Source organism: Dipodomys merriami, unplaced genomic scaffold (genome assembly GCF_024711535.1).
Source record: "Dipodomys merriami isolate MVZ:Mamm:240054 unplaced genomic scaffold, mDipMer1.0.p SCAF_576, whole genome shotgun sequence".
Classification (NCBI taxonomy): Eukaryota; Metazoa; Chordata; class Mammalia; order Rodentia; family Heteromyidae; genus Dipodomys; species Dipodomys merriami.
The window spans coordinates 463,615-477,506 of NW_027206153.1; positions in this window are offsets into that span (position 1 = coordinate 463,615).

Here is a 13,892-nt window from a genome sequence, read left to right on the forward strand (position 1 = left end):
AACAAAAATTAAATGAATAACTACACTGAATGCAATATGGTGTCAACCTATGTATGTAAATATAAATAATATATTTAAAATGTACACAAATAGGATGTATTCTTGTGCTGGGGATTGATTTCAGACCTAAGGAACAGACATGAATTTCTTGACTTCAAGAAGGTTAGCTTTCCGTTTCCACACAGTGCAACAGAGTTAACCAGACTATGAGTTCCAATCCAGTCCTAGCAGTAAAAATGGCACCTTTATACTATGTGACGCCCAATTCTTAGGTATTTCATTATGCCTCCATTTAATGAATGTGATTGTTTAAATACTTCATGAAATATTGATTAAAATCGATCAGTATCCTATAATATAATTGTGTATAATTTTATCCTAGAATTATTTAAGAGCTGCCCATTCAATCATAACATACATAACATTCCCTTGGTATTCATATAGATAGGAATGACTTTCTAAAAATCTCCTTCCATTTGGAGTTGGCAGGACAAGGATTCCAACTGTGGGCTCCAGCTCCCACCATTTTAACTCAAGGATAGGGAACTCACTGGTCTGTCCAAGAACAGCAAGACCAATGATTAGGCAGGCACCAGTGGCTCTCAGCAGTCTTCATTGATATTTACAAGCCTGTGATAGGAGGATAATGGTCAAATTCACATTGGCAGGAAAGTCCTTGAGATTCCTGTCCAACTTCAGTGCAAACAAAGCCAGAAATAGAGCCATGTAGCTCCAGTGGTAAGTGGCTATTCCTGATCGAAAGCAGCTCACAATACACACACACACACACACACACACACACACACACACACACACACACACACACACACACACACACACACACACACACACACACTGCAGTATAATCATCTATCTGTTTATATATTGGCCATTCCTATGGGTTGATCTCAGGTCCTCAAATTTGCCCGCCAACTTCTCTTGCATCAGACTGGCGTGCTAACAGTTACCCACTCACGAAGTGGCCTGCTAGCCCTTGAGTTCAAGTCACAGAACTGCCAAAAACTTAATCCTCGGGAAAGCCAATTGCCCCACTTGGTTTCTTTATCAGTGAAATTTCTGCGACTCAGGAATGATGTAGAATACATAGGCAAATCTATGTCTTATGTAATAGGATGCCAAAAATATTATATTTTAATCATATTCACTAAAATATATAAGAAACAAAACACAAAATAAAAAGAATATACTAACTGCAATATGCAGTTAGTATACAGTAAAAATGTGTAGGTCAATAATAATCATGTACTTAAAATATGTAAATATATTATTTTTTTGAGTGCCAAGACTTGAATTCAGGCCCTAGAAACAGGCCTGACTTTCTTGTCTTCCAAAATGGTGATCTTCCCCATCCCCCACAGTGCTGCAGATTTACCCAGACCCTGAGTTCAAATCCCAGGCCTGCCAGAAAAAATGACATGAATTCTAAGCCAAGGAACCTCATAATTTTTTAAAATATTTTTAATGTATGTACATATGTATGTATGTATGTATGTATGCATTCATGCATGTATGTATGTATGTATGTATGTATGTATGTATGTATGTATGTATGTATGTATGTATTTTTCTTTTGTCAAGCACAGGGCTTGAAATCAGGTCATGGCAATTCTGCCTCAGCTTTCATCACTCTAGCCTGTGGTGCAGCCACTGGACCCATAGCCGAACCTGGGTTCCTGAGACTCAAAGGCTGACAAGAAAAAAAATAATTAATGAGACACAGAAAAAAAAAAATAAAAAAAGAACTGGCAACTTGCAGATGGCTACCGGTTTTACATTTTTCTTCTTTGCAAGGTGACCATCCTGCAACTGAATGACACGTTTGAAGAATGTTGGTAACTTGGCATTGCTGAAGGCTGGTGGGCTACCAGGGAAGCCATAGGCCTACATGGAAATATAGTCCCTGTGTTTGAAGCCGGGTCCTGACCCTTACCAATGGAGGGAGATCCTAAGAGTCTCCTTCCTATTCATAGGAATACCGATGGAAGATTATGAATGGCAAGGTTGAATTAGTTGTTTCTGAATACTACTATATAAATAGAGTGATTTTAGGAGGCCAATGGATTTTAATGAATATTTTGACACATTCAAAGAATACTATTAATTACATGGACACAATAGTTTCAGGACAGTGGTTGATTTAACTAATAATTAAGGATGAAAACAATAATATTAATTACATGGAGGTATACTAAATACCCAAGAATTGATAGGAATGTAGCCTATGTAACCGAATAATGTATAGACATCTCTGGCACTCTATAAAAATCAATATTTATTTGTGTACTACCATCTGCATGTCTATTTATTCTAATTTTGTCAACTCCTGGAGCTGGATCTCAAGTTCTGGAAATCCTTGTCAGCTCAATATGCCTCAGGCTGGCATACTGACACTCATCCATTCATGAATTAGGCCTTGTAGGCTGTGACTTTAGATGCCAGCACTCACAAAAATTGAATCATGGAGTAAGAAGCCCATGGTGACACATGTTTTCCTTTTCTGTGAAAGTCCTGGGTATCAGGTGTGAAATTTCATACATAGGCAAATCTATATCCTATGTAATAAACGTAATAAATATTTCATGTGTAATATATGTCAATAAAATAAATGGTAAGTAAATGAATAAAACAAAAATAAAATGAATAAGTACACTATGCGCAATATGGGATCAACATACGGGGTTCGATTTCAGGGCCTGGGAAGTGCCTGGCAGCTGAATTGGCTAGAGGCTGCTGTTCTGACAGTCAGCCATTCATGAATTGAGCCTTCTAGGGCCTGAGTTAGATCCCACCACTGCCAAAAAATGTAATCTTGGAGTGGGAAGCCAAGCATGACACATGTTTACTTTTTTTTTGAAAGTGCTCGGTGACAGGTAGTATGTATAATTCAGATGCAAATCTATATGTAATATATGCAAATCTATATGTAATAGGATGTTGTAAATGTAAAAAATGTCATAGGTGGAAGAATTGTCACTACAATAAATGAAAAACAGATATAATTAGTAGTGAATCATTCTAGGATGAAATTAGACACAAAAACTATAGGATGTGGATTAAGTTTAATATTTTATTAAGTATTACCAGAATAAAAATTGCATGGAAACATAAATACCTAATAATTGGTAGTAACACATGATGCATAATTTAATAATATATAGATATCTCTCTCATTCTATAAAATATGAAATTATGTGTATGGCTATATGTACATATGTGATAAACAATAACAAAATATTGATTAATTTAGTTAATGCTTTATTAATTGTTAACTGGGACACATCATTAAATGGAGACAGAATTTAATAAGTAATAATTGGTAGTAATATCTATAATTAATAATATATAGACATCTTTATGTGTATATAATGCTTATATACATCAATCTCTATCTATTTATACCTCGTTCACTCCTGGGGTTTGGTGGTTGACTGCACACCTAGTGAGCATGAAGCCCTGGGTTCCATTCCTCAGTGCCACATAAACAGAAAACTCAGAAGTTCTGCTGTCTTTCGATCAATTGAGTTCTACCCTTGAGCACAAATGCTTAGGGACAGTGTCAAAACCCTTACTCAAGCCCCAGGACTGCCGCCAAAAAGAGGTATAATGTTCTAACTGCAACTATAAAAGGATAGGACTTCAAATACCACATGACAGAGCAAGCTAGGAGTCTGGTGCTGACAGCTGCCACCTAACCTGACTTAGCAAGATATAAACTGCTGCAACCCAGCTCCATGGGTTACCCCCATCATCTTGGCTTACCCTGGCTTACCCCTGATATACTGGCCGCTCTGGGGCTTTAATACCTGGCAGGAAGTCTGCTAGACTCTTTGAAAAATATGGCTCAAAGTGGTAGAGTTCTAGCCATGTGCAAATGTTATTAGAACAATAATATCCCCAAGCTTTAAGCTCAAGCTCCATGACTAATCCCCTCCCCAAAAAAATCCCACTATACTGTTAGGTGTGAACTTGTGTGGTTTGTGAAATGTTCCTCAAAGAATGGTGATATTGATTAGAGCGCCCTCAGTCTAATGAGAGCTTGTGGGACAGAGCTATGTGCGGAGTCCTCCATAGGGTACTCTGTGCTGAGTCCTGCACATGGTGCTATGTGCTGTGTACTTCACAAGGTGCAGTGTGCTGAGTCTTGCATTGGGTGCTGGGTTCTGAGTCTTTCACAGGATGCTGTGTGCTGAGTCATGCAAAGAGTGCCATGTGCTGTGTCCTTCACCAGGTACAGTCTTTAATTGGGCCCTTGTAAGATCTCCCCACTGAGATGATTATGCAGACAAGAATATTGAGGCTCAGATATGTCTCCATGACAGGGACAAAATTACGTATTACTGAAGACTAGTGAGTTGTCTACTTCAGACAATTGTTCTGTTTTGTTTTTTCTGTCATGAACCTTGAAATATGGACCTAAGCTCCGACCCTTACCTCTTGGGTTCATGATTAGCACTCCACCGCTTGGAGCCATGGACCCCATTCCAGCAGATGCCACAGCCTAGGGGTCTATAGCTGAGGTCTCTCATCCTGCCTTCTCAGGCAGTTGAGATCTGAGGACCTGGGTTCCAAATTATCCCAGACACAAAAGGTCCCATGAGCCTATTATCTCCAATTCACCACTAAGAAACCTGAAGTGGAAGCTAGGTGCTTGTCACTCATGCCTGTCATCCTAGCTACTCAGGAGGGTGAGATCTGAGGATCATAGTTCAAAGCCAGGCTGGGCAGGAAAGTCATTGAGGCACTTAGCTCCAATGGGCCACCAGAAAAGCTGAAATGGTGTTTGGCTCAAGTGGTAAGCACAAGACTTGAGCTGAAGAGTTCAAGGACAGCACCCAGTCCCAGACATCAACTCCTACAATAATAATAAAAGAGAGAAACAAACTAACAAACCTGAAGGTTAGGGCTTGGAATGTGCCTTAGGGGTAAAGTGCTTTACAAATATGAAACCCTGGGTTTGATTTCTCAGGACCACAACAGTAAAAAAGGCCTGAAGAAGCTCTGTGGTTCAAGTGGGAGAAGGCTATGATTGTACAAGAGAAACTAGGTACAGTGCTCAGGTCCTGAGTTCAACCTCCAAGAATGGTGTATGTGCCCGTGCCCCTGTGTGCCCGTGTGCATACACATGCACACAGAGAGAGAGAGAGAGAGAGAGAGAGAGAGAGAGAGAGAGAGAGAGAGAGAGAGAGAGAGAGAGAGAGAGAGAGAGAGAGAGAGAGAGAGAGAGAGAGAGAGAGAGAGAGAGAGAGACTAAAAGTAATGCTGTTACCCCAAATGGTTAAACACCGGGCTTCTGCACTGAGCTCATGGTCAGTACCCTGGCCCCGTGTTCAACCCCAAAACCTAGCCACCCAGGGCCCAACTAGGAGAGGTCAAATGTTTCAAAACCTGATGAGATTCACCAGCCCTAGATGATAGGAAGCTTTGTGATATCCGATATGTGCTTGGATTTCCCAAGCTTCCAGAAACCTAGAAAAAACATCACAGGCCCATCATCATTGGTAATGAAACATTTAATTAAGTTCAGTGCCCTAGTTGTCTGCCAGCAGGACTCTTGAGCACTGTATCTGAACAGCAGAATATAGTCTCACAAAGGAAGGATAAGTGCACAGGACTTGGCCTGACACAGGGGGTGGTAAAAATGAAGGCTTCCTAGCAAACCAGAGCACTGGGGATAGAGATAGTTTGGGGTACAAAGTGACCTTTTTCTCCTGACCTTCAGAGCCTGCCCAAAATCATCCTCACTATCTGACCCAGATGGAGTTGTTTGTTACACAGCTGTACAGGAGTGAGGTCTTTTGTCTGCCTGTCCAGACAATGAGAGAGACTTCTTCCAGCAGGCCTGGGATGCAGAGAAACCCTCAGGCTACACTGGGAACAGTGAGGGGAACCCTGGATTATGCACTGTCATGAAAGCAGTCTCTGCTACTAAATCATTTTATTGAATACAAATTTCCTAGCTTGGTGCCATTCATCATAACTACTGTGGAGCTTCACCTATAGGAATGCATCCATACATACCAAAATACATGGAGATACAGGCTATTTTTGAGAAGGCAGTTCCTGGGGTTGAACTATGAGCCTAGACATTGTCCCTGAGCTCCTTTTGCTCAAGGGTAGTGCATTAACTTTGAATCACAGCCCAACTTCTGGGTTTTTCTGTGATCTCTTAGAAATAAGAGTGTCGTGGATTTTGCTATGCTGGCTGGATTCAAACTCAGATTCTCTACACCTCAGCCTCCTTAGGATCTGGGATTACAGTGAGAAGCCACAGGCACCTTCTTTCTTTTCTTCTTCATTTTTTAATCTGGACAATCTGACTTCTTAACAGGGTCATTCCAACGGTTTGAATTTATGAATTAACTACCCAATGTTCTTTATAGCTGTTTTCTCTGAGAAGAATTTTCTCTCCTCATCTTCTCCTCTCGGTCACAGGTTTGAAGCCAAAAGTTAGAAATGAGTGTCACAGGATGTGGGAGCAAATGTCCACAGGACACGCCAGTTCTGTCACTTAGCATTGAGCTGCAGTGAATTTGTTGTCTCAAGCTGAGAGGACCAAAAGCTGGAGCGATCCTCAAACTGTCTTCATTGCTCCTTTTGTTTATAAAATGATCTAATAATTATGAGCGTTGTGTGTCTCCAACTTTAAGTATCTACATGTTTCTCTTTTTCTCTAGTGCCTCTCGAGGTTTAGACTAAGGGTTTGTGTGGAGGGGCTCCTTGGTGTATTCCTGAAGAAAGTCGCTTGATTCCTGTTCACGAGATTGCCATTCAAATTCAGCTTGAGCAGAAATTCTGTGAGACTCTTATCTCCAATAAACCACCAGAAAACCAGAAGTGGAACAGTGGTCCAGCGAGTAGAGCTCCAGCTTTAAGAGAAAAAGATGAGCAGGATTCACAGGTCTGACCATGAAGGAAAGCCTGGGAGAAGCTTATGTCCAATTAATGACCAGATGGCTGGAAGTGGAGCTGTGGCAGTGGTAAATCCTCAGCCTTGGGAAAAACAGCTGAGGAATGCATCAGGCACTGAGTTTAAGCACTAGTATGGCCACAAAAATTTTCAGTGCCCTACCTACTTATTCTGTATACTACCTCCCTGAATGCAAACAGACCTTATGCAATGCTTCTCCTTTTATTTACTAATTTATTTTTCAGATATGCTCCTTGTGTATACTGAATCATTCTCTTCATTTCAGGCCCATGGCTTTTCTCTTCCAGGGTTCCAGCCCTAGGTACTTATATGATACACTGACGCTCTCAGCAGCCTTTATTTAGATTTTATTATGAGGCCAATGGAGGAACAGTAAGAAACCAGGCAGGAGAAGAGAAGATCAGGTTTCGTAGAAGTAACCAGTATTCAGAAAATTAAACCTGGGGATGTAAAATGGCAGCATACTTATGTAAAAAACTACCATTAAAAAAAAGATGAGGGAGCTGGGAATGTGGATTATTGAGAGAGTGCTTCTCTAGCATGCAAGAATCCCTGGGTATGATTTCTCGGTAGTACATACACAGAATAAGCCAGAATTGGGACTGTGGCTCAAGTAGTAGAGTGCTACAGACAGTGCCCAGGCCTTGAGTTCAACCCAAGAACTGGCAAAGATATACCGAGGTGTTGGGACTTCATCTGTCCCACAAAAGAAGGACAGGGTACGAGGAAAGGTCAGTGCAGCGCTCACCCATTCCCTAGCCTCCCTCATCCTGGGAGACAATCAGACACAGCGGGGAGCCAAATTAAGCAGGAAGAAAAACTCGTTTATTAACAGAGAGCAGCACTTTTTAAAGCCAAAAAGGGCCGTTGGTGCCACGTGTGACTGCTGCTCACCACAGTGACTCAGGGCCCAGTGGCAGGATGCCTGCCCTGTGCCCTGAGAAGTCCCACCTGGGAGAGCATCTGTCCTGCCTCCAGGCCAGTTCAGGCCTGCCATTGTACACAACAAACCTTGTTTCCTCCTCTAACAAGCAGCTCAATAACCAACCACCATGGGAACCCAGTCTGAGAGGCACAGGCACAATGAAGGGGAAGCTGCCAAAGCAAGTGTTTGGAAAGGAGCAGAGATCACAGCAGGCAAAGCAGCCATGAGGATGTGTCTGCAAGGAGTCCTTAGCTGGGTTCAGGAAAGAGAGGCAAGCACATGTGGGCGGGGCACTGCCATAACCAATTTGAACATCTAATAAAGCTGCCTCTGGTGGATAGATGGCTTCTGATTTGACATCGGCAAAAGAATAAGGGGCTGCAAATTCAATGAATAGTCTCTGGCCAGAGAAACAAGGTCAAACGCTTAAGTTTCTGCACTTCCAGTGGTTCCTGGTATCTCCAGCTGAGTGGACATCTTTCTGTGGCCAGTAGGTGCCACGCCACCTTCTGCGGAGTCTGTGTGAGAGATCTTGTTAGACAAAGAGCTTCAAGGAAGCATGCCTGCAGGAAGGGGGTGTTGGTTTCTTTGTTGCTTTGTATGTCCCTCCACCCCCACACACACTATAACCCCTGCTTTCACTGTATTTGATGTCGGTATAATTAGTGGAGGGGAATGGCAAAAAGCAAATCGTTTAAATAGGGATACGAGTGGACCAATTGCAACAATGAGATGTACAAGTCCTTATGTCGAAAAACGAACTTTACCACTTGGGGGGGGAAGGAGAACTCGGTGGGGGAGGTGGGGTGAGATGGGAAAGGCTATGCAGGGGAAACAAAAGAGAAGGCTACAATGCTTGATAAGAAATGTACTCATTATCTTGCCCATGTAAATTTAAACCCTCTGCATAGTATTTTTACAATAATAAAAATATTAACAATGCACATAAAAAAGAAAAAAGAAGGGAAGGCTATGTTGCTTCATGGTTCAGAGTTTTAGTTGATCTTGGCTGAGAGACAATAGCCAAGATTAACACATGATGGTGATTTTGGAGCAGAGAGAGAACTCCTGAACAAGTGTGTTTCTCATTTTCCCTCCTTTGATTCTAAGTTCTAAGACTTCAGGATAGTGCACGATCAGCATGTGTTTTTCCAGTTTACCTAAATTTCTCTGGGAACTCAGTCTCCCATACACCTAGTTGTGTATGTTATTGCTCTCCTGCATATTTTTCAATCCAACCAAAGTGACAATATGACTTAAACATTTCATTTGAAAGCAGCACCCAAACACATCTCCTTATACAAAAACGTTCCACTTTTGTCTCCAAAAGACATTCATGTTCAGACAGTAGCATAAATGGAGAGCTAACAGAATGCATTGCCCCTCTCCAAAACTCTTTGTAGCTTTGACTTCCAACACCATTCAAAATTCCAGCTTCAAAATGTCCACAGAGACTCAAAGAAAATTTTTAGCTGAGAGTTGCCATGAAAATAAAACAAAATAGGGCTGGAAAGGTGGCTCAGTGGTAGAGTACTTGCCTTGCATGCATGAGGCCCTGATTTCAATTCCTCAGCACCACATAAGCAGAAAACGCTAGAAGTGGGCACTGTGGCTCAAGTGGTAGAGTGATAGCTTGAGCGGAAATGCTGAGGGACCGTGTGCAGGCTGAGTTCAGGCCCCATGATCAACAAAAAAAAGTAAATATATTTTTTTATAAAAGCAAAACCAATTATATGCCAAGTATAAAGGCACATGCTTTTAATTAAAGCTACTCAGAGTGAAGACAGGAGGATCACAATTCTAGGGAAGCCTGAGTAAATGCACTAGACCCTATGTGGAAAACAAACTAGGATGGTCCAGGTTTAAGTGGGAGGGTGTTTACTAGGACAGTATGAAGCTTTGGTCCAAAAAAGAAGAGGAAGATAGGAAGAGAAGAAGAAGAGGAAACAAAGAGGTGGAGTAAGAGGAAGGAAGAAGAGGAAGAGGAGAAAAAGGAAGTATAGAAAGAGCAAAAATGAGGAGAAAGAAGAGAAAGGAAGAAGAGGAAGAGGTTGACAGAGAGGATGAGGAGCACCATATCTTCAATATATAATAACATAGTGTAAACATTCCTATTCCTAAACAAAAGAATTGGAGAAAAAGGAAAAAAATGGATCAGTAACTCAATTAATGGACAAAGAATTTGACTTGAAATTTGTTAATCGAACAATGTGTAAACAGACAAAAGCATTAGCACCTGTAAAATCACTTATAAAATAGAAATGAGATGTCATTTCATACTCACCAGAATGGGTAAAAGATGTGCATTAGAAGGTTTGACAAGGATGTAAAGAAATTGAAGCTCTCATACATTGTAAAATAGCACATTCATCTTGGAAATTAGTGTAAAAATTCCTCACAAATTTAGTTATAGAAATACCAAACAGCCTAGAAACTTTGTACAGCCTAAAAACTTTGTCTATAATTTTTATACACTTAAGTTCAAAACAGCAATATTATCCATGACAGCCAAAGGATTGAAAAAAAATTCACGCTGACCAATAGGAAAACAGATCACAAAACATTTTATACTCATGAAATAGCCCATTATCAAGTAAAAAAGAGAAATGGAGAATTGATATTAGTGGAAACACTGACAACAGGCTAGATGGAAAGAGCCAGAACAAAATAACAAATAAAATAATTTGATTATAATGAAATTTTTGAATTATCAAAATCAGGCATAACAGTTTCTTTGGGGTTGGAAGTCTAAGGAGAATTCATAATAGCTGCAGACAGGTATGAGATTTCTTTGTGAATGATGAATATTTGAGAATATTCCAAGGTGATGATGATTGAATATACTTTCAGAATACAAAGAATCCCTAAATTTTATAGAATTAATTTAACAAATATAAAAATTTTCAATTACACATAAAATGATTTTTAAAAGGGATACTAGATAATCTTTAACCAGCAAAAGTGTTCTACCATGAAAGTAGACATAGAATATAGCAAAGTGGTAGAAAGCAGGAGCACGTAAAAAAAAAATCAATGCATATGCTACAAAATTAAGAAAAATCAGAGAATAAGTGGTTGGGAGAGATGAATGGAAATGTTAAAAAGGGATTAAAGTGATCAAGATGCATTGTATTCACAAATTACTTTATTGAATGGCAACTCCTTTCTTCAACTATTCAAATAAAATATTTTAAAAACTAGCAAAAATAATTAATTAAACAAAAATAAATGATGAATAGATAAATAAAATACAATAAAAATAAACTATAGATCTATAACAATATAGGCCAGAAATTTAAAACACAGACAAGAATAAAGTAGTTTTGTTGGTGCTTCTAGATATATAAGGTAGAAAATTTTGACTACATCTAATTTATTGAGTTCTTTTGTCAATGGCATTAATTATGCCAGTAGTAAAAATAATCATGAAGTTCTGAAATGAGCAACACAGTATCTAGGATATTACTAATTACTAATGCAAAGATAGATGCAAAGAAAGATAATGCAAAGAAAGATGGAATAGTATATGTTTGTATGATTAGATAAAATGTCAGAATGATGTCTGTATGTAACATAGATATCACAGAAATAAACAATAGAAATTTAAATGTATAAGCCAGGGTATTACAACATGATTACAGCAAGTAATTTATCTTTCTTTTTCTGGAAATGAGAGAAAAATAAAAGCAATAGTGCATAGTACAACAGTCAAAAACTACCAAAAGTGGTCAAAGTCACAAATACTACTTTTAATCCTATAATAGGAAGGTAAAGTCACCCTCAAAATCACGTGTGGGAAGATAAACTAAGACTGCACTGAATTCTCTATACTCACATTTATACAGTGAAACATGACCACACATTCTTTTAATAAACTCAGCACCACCTTATGTTTATTAACACCTGCCTATGTTTTTCTAAACTGAAAAACTGGACCAACATCATTGCATTGCTATAGATTAATTTAGTGTTAAATAAATTGGTTTGCAGAGTTTAAGCAAATGGTATGAATTCAACAGTACAGTACCAGAATTGTATTCAACATACCAATTTTTAGCTTATTTTTGGAATATGATCTTGTGTTTATACTTATGCTTTCCTGGATTGAGATCTTCCTATCAAAGCTTTGTACATAGCTGAGATGACAGACAGATGCCAACTTGGCTAGCAATTGAATGAGATGTGATCATTGTTAAGTCTACAGGGAACCTACCCCCTATGCCCATCTCCTTCACCAGTCTGAACCCAGTAATCACCTGAATGTCCATTAACTAACTGTGTGTCAGAAAAGGATCCTTGGATCTGAGATTACTTCCTCCAAGTCTATTTTCTATTGTGACTTACTCATTTTAATTTTTTTCCTGAAATAGTCCAGGGGCTTAAAATAAGGATCTATGCACTCTCCTGAGCTTAATGTTGGATCAAAAGGCTAATAATCACCATATATGACAAAGCTTATATTAAAATGAAATGGTAAATTAATATATATGATAAACTGATAAGAGAACCTACTAATGCTTGTGTGTGTGTGTGTGTGTGTGTGTGTGTGTGTGTGTGTGTGTTTTATAAGAGCACACTTTTAATACTCTATTCACTATAAACAGTAGAAAATTATCTAGGATGTTATTTTTAGGATAGTAAGTTCTGTAGAATCGATGACATAAGCTTCCACATTCCAGGATCTTGAACGTATTCTGTTCTTGTTTGTTGAACCATGAGCTTTGAAAGCAAACTCTCCTATATCTGAATTGCCAACAGGGAAGTAGCAGTCTAACACTACATACATATCATTGAATCTCAAGGTAATAGTTTTTTTTTCCACATCAATAAGATAATTACAAAGGGATGAACACACAACAATTAAGTATCTAGAGTGAAAGGGAAACAAAAAAGTAAGCTTTTTTTGGGGGGGTGGGTCCAGTCGTGGGGCCTGAACGCTGGGCCTGGGTGCTGTCCCTCAGCTCTTCAGCTCAAGGCTAGTACCTACCACTTGAGCCATAGCACCACTTCCGGCTTTTTTTCTGCTTATGTGGTGCTCAGGAATCAAACCCAGGGCCTCATGCATACAAGGGAACGCTCTAACACTAGGCCACCTTCCCAGCACCAAAAGTAAGCATTTTTTAACTCCATATGATAATTTCACAGGGGATGAAAGAACTACAATTAAGTATCCAAAAAAGAGCCATCACACCTTCACAGCATCCTGTTATATTGTTACAATTGGTAGCTCTTGTTAACTTCTCAGTATGCCTAATATATAAATTAAGCTTTGCCATAGTTATTATTGTGAATCTCTTAGCCTATCATAGTATTCTGTTCATTTGTAGACCCCCAAAAGATGACTTACTTCTTCTATTTAAAGACATGCCTTCAGCTTTAGTGTTCAACCATGCATTTTCAGTCTTCTCAATTATTAACAGCTCTTTTTCTGAGTATATGTTTTTTCCCCTTGTTTAGGAATTGGTACTGAATGTTAAAGAATCCAATCTAATAGAAAATGTAAACACCCCTATGCTCTAGGAGAGAGGTGTTTGTTTTTTTTTCCTCCCGGGATGGATAACAGGACCTATTAATAAAAGGCTGCTCTAGAACTTTGTGTCACTGAAACTAGTACTGCTTTATTGTTCTAGCTGTTCCTGGGGCTTGAACTTAGGGCATGAGCTCTGTTCTTATGGGATTTTTTTCTTCTACCACATGACCACAACTCCACTTTGGTGGTTAATTGGAGATAAGAGTCGCTTGGATTTTTTTGTTCGTCCTGGCTATGCATTATCCTCAGAACTCAGCTTGCTGAGTAGCAAGGATTACTGGTAAAACAACAGTGCCCACTGCTTTAAGTGTTGATTTTTATTGTTATTCTGAGCTCCAACTCCTTTCAGGGTGAAAAGCAGTCACTGGGGACTCAGTTTTGCATGGGTTTATTTGTATAGCAATTTTTAAATATTTATTTGCTCTCTTGTTACATTGTTGCTACTTTATCTTACCTTCATTTAGTATTGGTGTCTACATTTTACATTT